This window comes from Lissotriton helveticus, chromosome 3_1 (assembly GCF_964261635.1).
Source record: "Lissotriton helveticus chromosome 3_1, aLisHel1.1, whole genome shotgun sequence".
Classification (NCBI taxonomy): Eukaryota; Metazoa; Chordata; class Amphibia; order Caudata; family Salamandridae; genus Lissotriton; species Lissotriton helveticus.
The window spans coordinates 284,725,878-284,740,809 of record NC_136061.1 but is presented as its reverse complement, the minus strand read 5'-3'; the positions used below and the strand labels follow the sequence as shown (position 1 = coordinate 284,740,809).

General features: G+C 49.1%; 1 protein-coding gene across 2 annotated transcripts in view; it reads right to left on the bottom strand.

The window, feature by feature from the left end:
- TBX4 (T-box transcription factor 4) overlaps nucleotides 1-14,932 on the bottom strand; it is a 758,647-nt gene that overhangs the window by 570,128 nt on the left and 173,587 nt on the right. The window contains exon 1 of one of the 2 annotated variants that reach the window (XM_078679816.1): nucleotides 13,331-14,482. The exons of the other annotated variant lie outside the window; for it this stretch is intronic. The gene's annotated coding sequence lies outside the window, so the exon portion shown is untranslated. Of the gene's footprint in view, nucleotides 1-13,330; nucleotides 14,483-14,932 lie in introns of those variants that run through there. 2 annotated transcript variants of the gene reach the window in all.

Genomic DNA, 14,932 nt, shown 5'->3' with positions numbered 1-14,932 from the left:
TCTTTTAGCTTGGCGGGGAATAGTAAACAGTACAGAAAGCCAAACTGCCTGAGCTTCCTTTTTGCTCCTAGGAAAGTTGCCCTTTGACGCTGTACAGCTGCTTTCTAATTAGGGAAGAGCTATTCGGGCATTCGCGTAAAGAATTGGATCACTAGAGCGGATCGCCTGAAGGATGGCTTCCTTGTCTCAATAATTCATCAATCTTTAACTATTGGGGGCTGGAGCCAGAACTCGATGGGCTGGCTCTATCAGGAAATGTGTAGACAATTTTCCTGGTGCTATTGTCTTCCACAGCCATTCTTCGAAGAATTGTACGGGATCGGACCCCTGCGCCTTTTTGGAAAGCCCACAATGTGAAGGTTATTGCGGCAGGACCGCCCTTCTGTGTCCTCTGCCTAGCCTTCAAGTTCCTGGACTTTAGTAGTGAGAGAGTGCACTTTAGTTTCTAAGTCTTTCAGGCTAGGGTGCCAGCTCGCTATGGCGTTCTCCAAATCTTCCACCTGAGTTCTGAGTTTCCGTCGTGTCTGAGCACTCCCATCTCCAGTGCAACTACATCAATCCTGCCCCAGAGCTCCCATCGTGCATCAGCAATTAACTTCTGCAACTTGCATTTGTTATGGTCTGCGGCATGGGCTCCTCGCTGGATGCCGCATCTGAGCGGTTTAGGCCTGTCGCACCTTGGTGCTCCGCGGGCTGGGGACCCATACCGCTGTGTCGACCTATCAGGAAGCTGGATTCACACTCCCATCAAAAGCGAAGTGGCAGACTTCACATTGAGGGACAAGAGGCTCCAGCTAGTGAGACCCTACACAGGAACCTTCACCATTCCACAAGACCTTCCTGACCCCGAGCTCACCCTGCCCCAGAACTCCCTTTTTGAATCAGCAATTAACTTCTGCAACTTTGCATCTGTGATGGTCTGCAGCATGGGCTCCTCGCTGGATGCCGCATCTGAGTTGTTCCGGCCTGGCGCACCTTGGTGCTCCACGGGCTGGGGAGCCATACCGCCTTGTCGACTTATGAGGCAGGTGGATTCACACTCCCAGCAAAAGCGAAGTGGCAGATTTCACCTTGATGGACAAGAGGCTCCAGCTAGTGAGACCCTACACAGAAACCTTCACCATTCCACAAGACCTTCCTGACCCTAAGGCTCCCCCGAGGGGGGCAGACACTGGGGCGGCATGTGTAGTCTCTTCAGAGTCTCCGCTATGCGTGAGGAGTCCAAGCCAGTCTTATGAATCACTCTTCTCCAACTGTCTCGATAAAGCTCCACTTAGTGCGCCATAGTTTCGCTGTCATGCCCGAGAGTGGGGCGAAACCTTCAACCTATGATGATAACCCACCTCAGTGTCGCCTGGACCTTCCTCACCCCTCAGTCTTACACTGAGCAAACCATAAGAGGGAGGGGGGGTAACAGCAATCTGGGTTCCGCAACCAGGGAGGAAGCACAGTGGATTGGTACAAGCAGGCAAACAAGAGAAACCAACGCCCTCAGTTCTGGGCAGGCCGGTAAACTTTGAGAGCCACTCCTGCTCTGTAGGCACGGGGGTTCCAACATTGAGGCAGTCCCTACTTTTGCCGTGAAGGGAGGGCTTTTCTAAGGGGTCCCTCTGGTGCGATGGGGTCCCCATGGCGTAGTTCCACTCCGTCCCAGAAGAGCCAGTCGGATTATTTGGTGGTCGCAATACTCACTAAGGCATCAACCTCTACTTAGTGGAAATGGGAGAACTCCAGTAGATGCGGCTCCCTACAACTTTCCCTGGTGGCGGGGTCCCCAAGCCAAAGTAGAGCGGGGCAAATCTTTTGGGTGTTCGCTTGATGTGTGGGTATTGATGTCCCAGGCAGGAGCACTGAGCGTCCAGTCTTACTGGCCGAATGCTGGAAGGCATAATATAAGTGCCTCAGTGCACTAGACCTCGGGGTGGAAGCATCCCTTCTTCTGTCCACCCCTGCCAAAAAGGCACTCTCGCTGTGTTGATGTTAGCCCCTCAGTGCCTCAGTACGCGGGGGGTAGTGCCCCATCATCTTCAGCATCTCCTCACTCGTGGCCAGGCAGGGAGCAGTAGGGTACTCACGTTAGTCTCTGATTGGCTGGCCGCAACATGAAGAGAAAAAATAAAGTTTAAGAGGATAGGGTCTCAGAGGGACCCCCACCCATGTGGGCCCAAATCAGAATATTTGTGGGGGGAAGGAGTCAGCAATCCCGTGGAAGTCAGCGAGCTCCGTGGACTCCCACAGGAGCAGTGAGCTTCGCTGACTCCCATGGAACACTACGGTATTGTGAAAAGTTTTTTTTTTAAACGGGGCTGGGCAGTGCATCAGGGAGGGTTGGGGCTGCCTGCAGGTGTTTACCTGTCTGCAGGGTTTTGGCTGCCTGTGGTGTGTTGGGCACAGGCTCTAAAATTCACCTACTTATAGTCTTCTCAAATAACTATAGCTTGTGCCCTAAAATAACTATAACTCCCACCCTCGCCATGCGCTGCTAATTACTCCACATATTACATCATTTGTGACATGTTCTATCGCACCATTGAATATATTATGCTATATCTGAAATTACATCATTAATGACAACACTATGCATAGCGATGGCGCAAATTTTAGTTGCCTTTGGGCACAAGTTACAGTTACTTGCAGCCACAGCCCGTATAGGGCGTGCCACCGGGCGGTGACGTGTGTGGGGGGTTGTAAAATCGGCAAAAGGTGGCACGCCCTATACGGGCCGTGACTGGTTACTTGAGATAACTATAACTGGTGAATTTGTGTTTTTCTGAGTTTAAAACATTTCTTTGTCTCTGAATGTTGAAACAGGACGCGGAGACGGCGTTGACTTGTCTGGTCATGGAGAGGGAGGAGTCCAGGATGAAGCCCAGGTTGCGTGCGTGGTCTGTCGGTTTGGGTGCGGTGCCCAGGGCGGGGGGGCCACCAGGAGTCGTCCCAGGCGGAGGGCGAGGAGCCCAGGATGAGGACTTCCGTCTTGTCTGAGTTCAGTTTCAGGCGGCTGGTCGTCATCCACTCGGCTACGTCTTTCATCCCTTCGTGGAGGTTGGTTCTGGCGGCGGCGGGGTCGTTGGTCAGGGAGAGGATCAGCTGGGTGTCGTCGGCGTAGGAGACGATGTTGAGGTTGTGCTGGCGTGCGATGGCCGCAAGGGGGCTCATGTAGACGTTGAAGAGGGTGGGGCTGAGCGAGGAGCCCTGAGGAACGCCGCAGATGACTTCCGTGGCTGCAGATCTGAACGGTGGTAGGCGGACTCTCTGTGTCCTTCCAGCGAGGAAGGAGATGATCCACTCCAGTGCCTTCTCCTGGATTCCGATGTTGTTGAGGCGCTGTATTAGAGTGCGGTGGCAGACAGTGTCGAACACCGCGGAGAGGTCTAGGAGGATGAGGGCCGCTGTTTCACCGTTGTCCAGCAGGGCTCGGATGTCGTCGGTGGCAGCGATGAGGGCGGTCTCGGTGCTGTGGTTGGCTCGGAGCCAGACTGTGAGGGGTCGAGGGATCCATTCGTCTCGAGGAAGGCGGCTAGCTGCTTGTTGACGGTCTTCTCGATGACTTTGGCTGGGAACGGGAGGAGCGAGATGGGGCGGTAATTCTTGAGTTCGTTGGGGTCCGCTGTTGGTTTCTTTAGTAGAGCGCTGAGTTCGGCGTGCTTCCAGCTCTCCGGGAAGGTGGCGGTGTCGAAGGAGGTGTTGATGATGTCCCGCAGGTGGGGTGCGATGACAGCGTCGGCCTTGTTGAAGACGTGGTGGGGGCAGGGGTCGGTCGGAGATCCGGAGTGGATCGAGTTCATCGTGCAGATGGTGTCTTCTGTGTTGATCTGGGTCCAGGCGCTGAGGGTGGTGGTGGGGGGCGTTGGAGCGGTCGTGGGGAGCGTTGTTTGTGGGCTGAAGCTGTTGTGTATGTCAACGATCTTGTTGTGGAAGAAGGTGGCGAGGGAGTTGCAGAGGTCTTGCGACGGGGTGATGTCGTTGCTTCCGGCGTTGGGGTTGGAGAGCTCTTTCACGATGTTGAAGAGTTCCTTGCAGTTGTGTGCGTTGTTGTCCAGCCGGTCCTTGAATGTTGTTTTCTTGGTGGCGTGGATCAGTTGATGGTGCTTCCGGGTGGCGAGCTTGAGGGTGGTCATGTTGTCCGGTGTAGGCTCCCTTCTCCAGGCTTTCTCGAGGGCTCGGCAGTTTTTCTTGGAGCTCTTGAGTTCGTCGGTGAACCATGGGGCCTTCTTGCTGCCGGGTCTGCTCGGCGGGGTCCTCAGTGGGGCGAGGTCGTCTGCGCAGTTGCTGATCCACTTCGTGAGGTTGTCGGCGGCCTGGCTGGGGTTCGCTGAGCTGGCGGGAGGGTGCTGGCTCAGGGAGGCGGCGAGCCGGTCTGCTGTGATCTTGTTCCAGTTTCTTCGAGCAACCTGTTGCTGGTGGTGGTGGGTCGTGGATCTTCTGAAGGTGAAGTGGACGCAGCTGTGGTCCGTCCAGTGGAGTCCGGTGGCGTGGCTGAAGACGATGTCCTTGCTGGATGAGAAGACAGCGTCGAGTGTGTGTCCGGCGAGGTTGGTGGGGGTGGTCACCAGTTGCTTGAGTCCGAGGTTGGCGAGGTTGTCAAGCAGGGTGGTGGTGTTGCGGTCGTTGTTGTTCTCCAGGTGGAAGTTGATGTCCCCCAGGAGGATGTAGTCAGCGGAGGGGAGGGCGTGCGGGCAGATGAAGTCGGCGATGTCTTCGCTGAATTGTGTGCGTGGTCCCGGGGGTCGGTAGATGAGGGTGCCTCTGAGGGTGGTTTTGGGGTCCGTGTGGATCTGGAAGTGCAGGTGTTTGGCGGTTTTCAGGGTGTCGTCGGTGTTGGTCGTGATGCGGATGGTGTCCCTGTGGATGATGGCGATGCCTCCTCCAGTCTGGTTGCCGCGGTCTCTTCGGGTGATCTTGTAGCCCTCTGGGATGGCGATGGCGATGTCGGGCGCTGAGGAGTCGTTCATCCAGGTTTCCGTGAGGAAGGCGACGTCAGGAGCCGTGGTGTCGAGGAGGTTCCAGAGTTCGATGGTGTGTCTGTGGACGGAGCGGGTGTTGAGTAGGATGCACTTGAGGTGGTTGCTGCTGGTGTTCAGCTTGGCGGGCGCTGGTGCGGGGCAGGTCCGGTTGCAGGAGAACTTGCAGGCGTGGCAGCTGAAGGGTCCGTGGGTTCGTCTCGGGGTGGCTTGGTGGCATCCCGGGATTCGGCCGGTGTTGAGTGCGTTGAGGGTGGCGGCGTCGTACATCCGGCGAGTGGGCTTGCATCTTCGGGGGCCAGGGGTTCTGGCACTGGGCGCGGTCCAGGCGCGGACGGGCGCAGACGGGCTTACCTTTGGCGCGCCTTCGGCGCACAATCGGCGCGCCCGCTGCGCGTGCACACGGTCGCCATTTATGGCGAAGTGCAGGGAGGGAGGGGCAGCTGGGAGGCGGGAGCGGGGAGGAAGGGGGCGTGACTACACTCCCCGGCGGCGGGAAACGGCAGCGGGGAGCGGGTGCAGGGGTCGGCTGGTGCTGGGGGGGAAACAAGGGGCAGCACGGGGAAAAAGTATCAGGGCACAGTAAAACAAAACACTACAGCAGGAACAGGCAGGCAGAGGAGAGGCAGAGGAGCACAACGCGGAGAGAGCAGCAGGCGGGGGGCGTGGCCTGAGGGCGGATCCGAGGGCGGGAAGGCTCTGTGAGGCAGGCTGATTCGGCAGGCGGGGGCACACGCAGCAGCTGGTGGCCGTGCGGCACGGGGGTGTCCTACAAGTAGTGAAGGGTTGTGTTTTTGTAGTGCCCTCCCCTTGTGGCAGCATGCCTGGAAGCCTGTGGGACTGTTCGTCACTTCCAGCACCACGTGGCAATTACATTGGGATGATGTTATGGTATTAATTGTTGACTGCATCTGTGCAGTGGCGGGCTTGCCAAACCACTAAAAATGAAATTCAAAATTTCTGAATAGCTTCTCAATATTCACATAATCTCAAATTAGATTATCAGTGTGTAAATTGGTGGTGGTGTGCAAAATAGGTTAACTTTTTTTCTGTTGAAATTCACGAACATGTTGCGAAAACATGTGTAAATGTGGTTTGCCGGTACCTCGCGTCACTTCGTTTTTTTTTACCCAAGCATGCAAATCTTATGAGATACCGGCAGGAAAATAGTTAGAGCAGAAAATGTATTTTGACAAAACATTTTGTTTATATACCACTCTCTTGCTGGTATCTTGTGAGACTTTTTTTGCAAGGCGCTTGCTCGGTTAGAAAAGTTACATAAAACTGGGTAACCTTAAATTTCGAGAAATGTTGTGAATTGCACATAACGTAAAGATTCAGGAATTTCCCTTCCCGTCTTAATTAAATTTCCCCCAGACCTACCAATTAGCCTCATTCATATTTATTGTAGCTATCCTTAAATCCTGGCTGGATTTTAGTTTTCGGTGGGTTCAAAATTAACAGCCATAATTTCGAGGATTACACAAACAGCCAATACCATGTAGAATGGGCTCCGGTGGCTAGTGGTGTAGTCTGAATAACCTTCTTATGAAGTGTCATCACAGTTTACGATGACTGAGCTTAGTAATGCATACATGTGATGTAGCGAGGGAGTTGAGAAGAAAGAGCAGATATAGTCTCTTTCCATGATGTAGTGCCCCCGCACCCGTAGAGCCAAATGGGGTGGCAGAGCCTTCTCCACTCTGGCACCTAAGTGGTGGAATATTCTTCCGGTGGAACTTAAGTCCCTTCCCACCATGCAGTCATTTAGAAAGGCCCTGAAAACCCGGCTTTTCGCGAAGTCATATTTGTAGTTGTGTTCTGCCTTTTTTGCTTTGATTTGTTTTTGTTAGGCGCCTTGATGCCTTCGGGTTTTAGTTGCGCATTATAAATTTTATTTCATTCATTATTTCATTCATTAGTGGCGGTATTGTAAAAAAATGTAAGGGCAATATAATATCTGTTTGCCTTTAAAGTCCACTGCATATTGGGCATACTTTTGGATAGTACTACTGCAGACTGTGTTGTTTGGGTAGAAAAACAACTAACTCAATTGGACAGACCTTCATTTAAATATGACAGACTGAAAGTTATGAATGTATACTTGTGACATAAGACCCACTGCGACCAGACGGTTGTGAATATTCTGGCATGTAGTGACAAATGATACACTGATAAGATTTGACTTACTAAACCATATGGATAACGTGACCTAGAGCCAAACACACGTTGGTGCAGAAATACCCCGGCGAAGAATTGGAAAAGCCATCTTCTGAGGGTTACTTAACTATTTATTTGGAACATAAGTAATACTATGTGCAAGAAGTGGGACAAAATTTAAATGATAAATAATAAATCAAATAAAAATCATATGAAAATGTATCCCAAATATTTTTTTCTGAGTGGAATTATTTCAATAACATAATGAGGTAAAGAATCTCCGATCTCCAATGGAAATAAAAAAAAAATAACAAGACCCAGTATTTGAACATTAATGTTATGCTTCCCACTCCTAGTCGGTTGCACATCCAGATGTCCAGTTCCCCTGTCGGGCCATTTCTCTAATGCGGCCAGTGCCTGAAAATTTTGCCTGAAGTAAACAGGCAGCAGACTGGCTGACTTAGATAAAAGGAGCGCGCCTTTTAAACTTGGGTAGAGACAGGGCAGAGCCAATAAAGATAAGAACTGACAGCGCACCAGGACTGCTGCCCATCAGCCCTGAGTTTACAGTGAGCGCTGTCTGCATGTACAGTGACACACAGAATCCGAGGCTGGGGCTTCCTGCTGACATCAGCATTCATTAAAGGGGTCCAATCGAGAAAGGCGTCAAAAAAACGAAGCTTAAAAATGACCCATAGAACTGGAAAACTAGTTTAGGTGTTCAAATCTAGATTTAAATATTAGGAGACTTCAATTGTATCATATGGATGTCTATTTCAGGTTTTTTTATATGGCTATTGAACAGTGAAGTGCAGTTTAGTCAATAATTGTAATGAAGGGAGAGGCCTCAACACAAGAGAAATGTGTGGAGTGAAGGCTACAGATGATGCTGGCTTAAAGGAGACAGAATGTGATATGGAGTGAAAACATGTAGCAGTATTCACAATGCAGAACACATAGGTATGATCTAAGGCACAAGAAGGGGTTTGCCTAGAATCACACCGTTTTAATCAGTTCTGAATCTGGGATCAGAACACAGGTCTCTTCTCACTCAGATATATAGCAGCTTTTTTCTTTATTCTTAATTTACATTTCACTAACATATTGTTATACTCATACGTCCCATCTCATTGACAGTTTATATGGAAGTCGTGTCATTAGCAAAACACACTTTTATCTGCACGAGGTCTTTGAACTACTGCTATGTGAATGAGTAAGGGAAGGTGCTTGCTTTTGTTATGATACTTTTGAAGGCAATATTTTTCTCAAAAATATACCTTACACCGGAGTCCTACATCATTTTAAGGCCTTCTTCCTCTTATCATTGGCCTGGGGTGCAGGGCTGGGGAGGACCTTCTGGTGAAAGAGGTTTGACAAAAAGAACTTTAGAGAGTTGCGTATGTTGTGATGGAGACGTGCAGATGGGTTCATACAGGAATGGTGGAAAAAGCACACACCCTTAAGTAAATAAAATGTAGTTACACTCAGAGTAGTCCTTCAAGAAGCAAATTTTGACCATCATGAAACTACCATCAACCACCTCATGATGCTCTGAAAGGTATTACCACTAATCCAGATCTTCTGCCCCGTAATTTATTACTGCTGTGAAGCTAGTCCATATTGGCGCCGCAGAAAGAAAATAAAAAACGCTCCAGATTAAACGAAATTGGGCAGCCAGGTTGTGTGTGAATGTGAAAGACGTGCCATACTACCCCTGTGCTATATGCCCCTAAAAGCACCACTGCCTCCTCGTAAACGAAAGGGCCCGCTTTAAAATCCTGTCCATCCCAGGGCCCTATTACTTGAAGAAACGGATGTCTCAGTACACACTGGGCACAATCTCATATGAAGCCATGAAAGGCCAGTCAGTCAAATCAAATTCAAACAAAAGAACCACCGAGACACGCTGTGGACGTGCAGGGTCCCTTCCTCTAGTCTAGAACATTCTAGAGATCGCCTTCGGGCCAACCTCCCACATTTAAGGGCCTTAAATGGTTCCCAAGGAGTCACGTGCCGCCCCATCCCTAAAACCAGCAGCAAAATAAACCCCCGCCCTCCCATGTGTGGCGTGACGGGACGCATCACCTTAGTCTGGGCCATATATACTGTCCCATAGCCAACACAGACGACCATGATACAAACTCTGAATCCCAGACAATGCTCCCCCGACAGTAGGACATGTATATGGTCTCACATACTGCCCATTATTGGGATACAGAGAGGCTGCAAAATCACACAGTAGTCTATTACAAAAGAAACAAATGAAATAGATCTGTTTCTCACAGCAGAAGTGAGTAGTTCCTCTGACAATATAGAAGTCACGCCCACCCCGCTCGAAAGTGAGGTCCGTATATTATCATGAGAAAATGTATATTTTGTTGTAGGCGATCGGAAAAGGATGCACAAAGCTGAACTTATTTTTTTTCTTGCGGCCTTTATGAAGTTCTATTTAAATCTTTGCCGTATTGTGAAGTTGCAAAGTGTTATGAGTAAACAAATGTAACTTTTGCACCAATTTAGGTCACAAAAGAAAGCTTCCAAGGAAAAATCGGCATACTCTGCCACTGTGCATAGAAAAGCACTGCAAAAGTTAAGCTTGCAAAGGAAAAAATCCGCATACGTTTTCAATTTTGGATGGGTGTGATTATTGCGGGATGATCTTGCTAGGGGTTAACAGTTATTTTGAAATGTGCATAAAACACTGTGTACAGGCGACGGCAATCTCAGAGAAAATTTGCCAACCGAAAAAATCTGGAACTTTGCAAAACTAGATGGCATAAAAAAATACGTTTGTACACCATAGATTTTTTTATTATTACATCGCCATATTCGTGCTAGCATGTTTTTTTTATTTTTTACCACGCATGGTTTTCTGTAAAGCATATAATATTAGTCCACTCGGTGGAATACATGCATTTTCACGTTTTTGCAAGCTAATATGGAAAGAAAAAAAAATACTGCATTTTCCTACTCTGATTTATTTTGACCAGTGGAGCAGCACTCTACATCTACGGGAAGAACATTACCCCTTCATTCTTATAGTGTGGGTTTCTTCACGTGTGGGTTTCTTCACGTGTTTGTATCTTTCTAGATAGATACATGTAATTTGTAGAATTGTATGCATTAATTACTATTAATATTCCTCACAGAACATTCTGACTACTTTAAAGTATACTTAAGTGAAATATCGGATTTCCTCTGGTCTCATTTATTTTTTTGTTAAGGTTTGTTTATGGCAGCCAAGATAGAAGCGAACAAAAACACTGCTCACTCTCTAGCATGAATTCGGGTCTAAATTAATACATTATTTATGTTTTTATAAGTATTTTACTTTTTTGTCCTCAAACATATATTTTAATAAACGTGGTAATGTTGCGTCTATGCCCACTGCACCCTTTGTAAATATTACTGTAAAATCATAATGAGAAAAATGAAATTCAACCGATTCCGAAAAACTCCAACCACTGTCCAATCTTCCCGTCTTTCCAAAATTAACGAATCGTTAATGGCCATCGAATTTCCCCTTAGCAGTGACATCAAAGACTCGGGTATCTAACAATTCTATTTTGGGGAGTAAAATTGCCATCTAGAAACTAACCTGTGTCTGTCCTTCATATATAAATGTTCTGAGTATGCACCCGCTGAGTATCTTTTTTTAATTGCGTATAACAGTACAATCGTTGTTTCTGACAAATTGTGATACCAACTATTATTGATTCTAATGATGATAATAGTGCAGGTATTACAAATATTCACCATGAATGTTCTGGTGTATGACGCACTGAAACGTTATCTCTTTTGCTCGTAGAGTAGTAAAGTATGTTCACCGTCTTTTTGCACGTGAAAAAACGTTAAACACGTTATTTGGTGAGTGAGGGGGGTGAGTGTTGCTAATTCCACAAAGTATTGAATTCCAGAGTCGGGTGTGAAAAATCTCTAGCGCCTTGAGACCCTCGCGTGTGATTTGCCGCGCTTTATAAACCTTGATAAATAATAAACGGTACAGAGTCGGAATTAGCGACTCCTCTTCACGTGCATCCTATAGGTGGCATATACGGTATATATAACCAGTAGTACTACGTCATACTTGCATGAAACCCTAAGAGAACTTTTTGCAAACGTCTCTAGAACCGCGAGATGTTTTATATATGAACAGCAGGTTTCCCGAGCCATTAATGGCGTCGCACGTGTAAAATAACATACGGACGGACATATAGGCAAAGATGCAATGCAGTAAACGACTTAAATCTCTGAGAAGCTCAGTAGGTTGAGTGCCTTCTTGCTCTGGTGGCCGGGCACGTGGGTGGGTGGGAACATGCTGAGTAGAGTCCTGAACAGAAGCAGTTCTAGCAGAGGCCTGTGGCCCCCAGGAGTGGCAATCTCCCTCACGCCCTAGCTCCTCGTTGTGACTGTCAGCATCGCTCCCTCCTGGGGTTTCCGAATCTGGCGCTTCCCTCCGGGAGGAGGGTCCGGATTACGTCACGAGAATCAGCCTGCACCTCATGGAATGAGAAAGCAAAACATGCCAGCGCCTCCGTCAGGGTGGGAGTACAGTAGGGAGTTGGAGTCCTGTTTTGGGGATGGGTAAGTGATTCAGTTCGTGAATATACGAAAGCAGTGCCAAGTTTTTGCACCCCGGCAATATGGAAAGGGTAGTAAGCTGTTCTGGGAAAACGTGATGCAAATGAGTACAGTATCTTGTCCCGCAACATAACCAGGGCCCGCCCCCTGCGCCTTTCTACGAGTCAATCCATCTGCACACACCTAATTGCACCAACACGCCCACCAATAGAAGACCAGCTCTGTGGATGTCAGGCGATTGGCCGTTCTCAAAGCAGGTTGGAGATGCTGAGTCTGGCCGCACTCACCCTGGGGGCGGAGGAGACATACAGTGCTTGCCTTCTATGGGGAAATCTCACGTGACCCTTAGTGCTTTCACCCATACCTTGTCCTGGGGACTCTCTCACCTGGGATGTTGGCAGTGAGAACCACCACTGGAAGGGGGACCCGATCTAAAGGCGTCGGGGAGGTGTGCACATTATTGCACCTCGAAGTGTGTGTGGGGAGGTGGGAGGGGGTATGTTCAGGGACAATGCGCATTGCGCCTACAGACAGAGCCCTATATACTTTTGTAACATTGTACAGCTATAAAGCCCACATCACATACCCGCATGCTTTGTGGCGCAGTAAACAGGGTTGATCTATATATAACGCCTATAACCACCTCTGATGGATGAAAAGCTAACACGTCCATGGACACTGTTTTACGCTGTTGAAGGGATGCGAGATTATTTGAATTGAAATGTGTATGTAGGTTTCTTGAATGGGGTGTCTGGACTGCTGTGTCTCAAGGTGAAACATAAAACCCAACATTCATCCAGTTCCTAATGGAAATTATAGCAGCATGTCAAAGCAAGCGATAATTCTAGCAGCAGCCCAGCCCGCTGCAGTAGTGCAGGGGGGAGTCAACCGAGCCAGCCCACACATACACTAAACCCCCTGGGTAAAACTCATTCTGTTTTCCAGAGGTAAGCTGCGTGCACAAAATGTCTTCCAAATGAAAGTCGTAATTACCGGTAAGAAGAAAACCTGGAGTAATAATCTGAGTACTATCAATATAACAGCATACAAATATTTGAGCAATAATAATTATATAGTGTAACTATCAATGGTAATATACGATGGTGAATATAATAATAATAGGAGTAACACGTAACGATACAATGAACTCCCAAATAAATACTGTAATAAAATAAAAGTAAAATTACTAACACCAATAATTATATAATGGTATAACTTTCTTTAGTCATTGTTAAAGCCTTAATAAAAAATAATCAAACGATAATTAGCCTAATATTAGTTGCAATACAATAATAGCAAGAATGTGCATTCACTGAGGTTTACCTTTCCGGGTCACGTCACCACCCCGAGTTTCCTTTGACCCTTGGCGTCAATAGACGCATGTGAAGAGACATGCAAGTGGTTGTCAGGCTACGGCGGGGTGGAGTAAGGGAGAAATGCTGCATAACGTTCCCTCAGTGGGAGCACCTGGATGGAACAGGCCACATATTTACACTGTTAAAACAAGCCCCCTCCCCCATCCGTCCTATGGTTTGTTTGCGACTCTGAACGTGACCCAAGGCAGTGACCCGGAAGCACGTCAGGCTGCATACCTGAGACTGTCACAAAGTGACCAGGACACTTACAGTGACTGCAGTGAGGTCTCTAAGGCAGCGCGGAGAGCCGATACATCCAGGGCAGCATCTCCCAGCTCTGCGCCCAAGGCCTGGGCGTGGTGCCCGTCCTGGCTGGGTGGGGGTCTCTCCTCGCTCGGCTGTCTGCAAATATTCCTGCTGGTTCGTTGGCTTTCCTTGCTGGGTTAGGCTCCTTCTTGTGACTTCGGCGTCCCTCTTGCACTCCCAGCTGTCAGTTCTGCGTGCGTTGGTTGGGATGTCAATATTGTGATGACTCTTGTGATCAAGGTGTTGCTGTTTGCTTTCGGGGCGTCTCTTTCTGACGAGGCAGGGACAATGTGTCCGTCTTTGAGTCTGGTCTGTTGGTATTTCAGTTTAGCGTGCCTGTGAGATGTTAAGGGGAATAGTTCGGCTGCCTCATCTTGATGTTCTCAATGGCGCGCTTAGAATTTTGAGTGCCTCACCTTGAGAGCTGGATGTCTTTCCTTGATTTAAGGCTGCCCCTAACAAGGGTGTGGCTGAACTCTACGGATGCCTGAGTTGACCGGGAAGAAGAAGGGGACTCTTAGAGAGCAAGGGGAATCACTTTGGGGTCAGAGAGAGTCTCTCGTGGAATCATGAGTCTCTCAGTGGTGCCCTAAGGCCCCGGATACCTCGCAGGGGTAGTCATTTTAGCCTCTTAATTCTACGTGTAGAGTCAGGACTGGAAATATTCCATAGGGAGCCCACGCTGTGCTCTGGGGGTCCGAGATCAGGAGCATGGGGTCTGTCAAGTTTTCTGGAGTCTGTTTTCCAAAGCTTCTCTCAGATACACCGGACGTTCCTCATTCGCCCAGAAGGTCTCAGATGTCCAGACGCTCTCTTAAGGACACCAATGAGTCTCTCGGTTGACCAGGGAGCTCTCAGATATCCAGAGCGCCCCCACATTCGTCTAGAAAGTCACACAATGTCCCGAGGGCTCTGGGCTGTCTCGCGCGGGGAAGACGGGACGTAGGTCTCTCAGGACTCCGGTTGTAGTCTCGCCGCTCCCGCTACGGTCTCAGGACCGCGGCTCTGTCCTGGGTTCACTGGCAGCTTCCGTCCCAAGAGCCTCTATCCCCTCCCGGGGGCTGCTTGCTCGTCATAGAGACAGACGGACAGGCATCCGCGAGAACCCACCGAAACTTTTTCCTTGATCTTCAAGAAAAAATGTTGCCTCCAGATAGAGGTTTTGGCCTTTCTCCGCCAGCCCCCCTCCCTTTGCTCCCCCTCCGCTGCTGACGTTGCTGCTGTCAATCAGCCCCAGAAATGTTCAGTTCCAGCCAGAGTCTGTCCCGGGAGCCCAGGACTGCAGAGTTGTAGGAACCAGGGCAGCAGACACCAGACTGCCCCCTCCCCTCCACCCCCCCCCCAAAAAAAAATCCCCCTAGCGGCCAGAGGCAACCCCCACCAACCACAGTGTGCAGACACCCATGGAGAGAGGAGCTGAATCCATGAATACAGCCCGGCCGCTGCCTACCGATACCGTCCGCCTATTGGTGTTACATCACAACGCTCATCAAGCACCCGGGTGACGAGCATGGCATGTCTCATCAGTTACACACAAAGCACGCACACATATGTTTGCATGCTTAA